Consider the following 2,500-nt stretch of genomic DNA (forward strand, 5'->3'; position numbering starts at 1 on the left):
CGCAGGCTCCAGACTTTAATTACGGCCAAAGGTGCATCAACTAAATGCTGACTTGAAGGGGATGAATATTTATCCAATTGCTTATTTGGAATTATATATGTTTAATTTATTAACATAACTTTGCAGAAATCTGCTCTCACTTTGACATTAAAGAGGGGATTTTTGTAAATTATTTTAAAAAAGGGCAAATTAAATTTATCAACATTCCATAAGTAGTATAAAAGCAGTAAAAGTGGAGGTATCCAAGGTGTAACTGTATATGATTTAAGGAATGCTACATTTCATTTTTGCTATATGCATACTGTATACTATATACCAGTGGTTCTCAACCTTTTTTCAGTGATGTACCCCCTGTGAAATATTTTTTCAGCCAAGTACCCCCTTACCAGCGCAAAACATTTTTAGTTGAGAAAAATACTTAAAACAGAGCACTGTGCCATCAGTGTCTAATTTATTAAACTTTGGAACTGATAAACACATACAAAATTCAAACATTTGGGAAAAAAACTATTTTGAACATTTTAAATTTAAATAATCCATGACTAAATTTATTGCAAATGATTGTACATTTTGCAAATATGTATATTTTAAAATCTCACGTACCCCCTGGAGTGCCTTCACGTACCCCCAGGGGTACGCGTACCCCCATTTGAGAACCACTGCTATATACTGTCCAATATACCCAACATATAGGCTTTTGAGTAATACCAACTCATGGACTTGTTATCTAGACTGCTATCATTAAAGCTAGACGTTCAACAGCAGTGATTCAAGACGGCCGTGTTGTTGAGAAGAAGACAATCAGCTGGAGGGAGCATTGTGTCATGGATGCTAACGGCATCAAATTCATCCGGAGCCATTTATGATGTTCTGCCGACTCCACAGAGCCTCAGTCAATGGGCAGGTGGGGATGGAAGCTGTGAGCTATGTATGGGTCATGACTCTTTAAAGAATATTCTGTCTGGTTGTAAAACTAGCCTGACCCAGGGTTGCTCCACCAGGGAACATAATAAGGTTTTAAAATCACTGGGGTGTTTGGTTTGGAACAAGAGAGTTGAGGTTAACTCTTTGCCGGCGAATGACAGGGGCAGTACAATTTGTTTTTTCCAAGAGGGACAGAAAAGTCAGCATTGGGCAAATAAGAGCAACACAGGGAGATGAGATGAGGCAAAGCATGGGGTTGGAAACCCCTGATGGATTTCCGAAGGCAACAGAAAGTTACACAGTGTATTGCTGTGACTGATATGAGAACAACACTGCAGCAAAGTGACTGAAGAATTTGATAGTAAAAAATCCATCATGAGTGTGGAGGAGGTGTTGGTGATGTTGTTGTTTGCTTTATTGGTATTTGTTTTTGTTGTTTCGATTCTTTGGTTGGGCATTCAGGCTACTGGCAGCGCATGTGCTACTGTGAAGGAGGGCCTTATAGTAAGTATAAGTATATATACTCTTTTGATCCCGTGAGGGAAATTTGGTCTCTGCATTTATGCCAATCTGTGAATTAGTTAAACACACTCAGCACACAGTGAACACACAGAGGTGAAGCACACACTAATCCCGGCGCAGTGAGCTGTCTGCAACAACAGCGACGCTCGGGGAGCAGTGAGGGGTTAGGTGCCTTGCCCAAGGGCACTTCAGCCGTGCCTACTGGTCGGGGTTCGAACCAGCAACCCTCCGGTTACAAGTCCAAAGCGCTAACCAGTAGCATGTGGTACTGTGAAGGAGGGCCTTGGTGCAGCATGTGGTACTGTGAAGGAGGGCCTTGGTGCAGCATGTGGCGTGTTTGCTGCCAGCCAACTGTGTACTATCCTGTGTCGTGTTGTGTACGGTTAAATGGGCCAGGTTGTTGATTGGCCACTGTGAGAAGTCCTCTACCTACAGGCTACAGCACAAGGAATGGACATTCACGCTTCTCCTGAGTATCTGAAAACAACAACAAGGAAGACATAAGAAGAGTTAATAAGAAGAGCCAGAGGGGACTCCCAAAGAGGGCAGGGAATGAAGAAGTGAGAGCCGAAGAGTGATGAATGCTCTACAAGTCCTAACAGATTAATTAATGTGGCCTAGTTTGCTGCGAGCAACACAGGCACAATTTCACCTGTAAGAAATCTCACTCCATCTGAACTTTGACAGCTGTGCTACTGATATCCTGAGGAGAGGGAAAACTACAGGATGGAGGCCGTGGCAGTACTACTACTCTCACCCCTGCTACTGCTACTGCTTAAGCCAACAAGAGCCCTCCGCGTTAACATGTTAAACACATCCTCACGGTCAGCATGATCCACTTCTGTGGGCACATAAATAAATAAACAGATCAATGAATATGAGTGGTAGAATTAGAGCCAAGTGAAGAGATCGGAGATCAGAGATCAGAGATCAGAATTAGAGTATTTTAGGAGTTTGCTGATGGGGATTTCTATGTAGATGTTTACAACACCACATGCGGTCTGATGGGGATATTTCTATAGATGTTTACAACACCACATGCGGTCTGATGGGG

Source organism: Alosa sapidissima, chromosome 8 (assembly GCF_018492685.1).
Source record: "Alosa sapidissima isolate fAloSap1 chromosome 8, fAloSap1.pri, whole genome shotgun sequence".
Lineage (NCBI taxonomy): Eukaryota > Metazoa > Chordata > Actinopteri > Clupeiformes > Clupeidae > Alosa > Alosa sapidissima.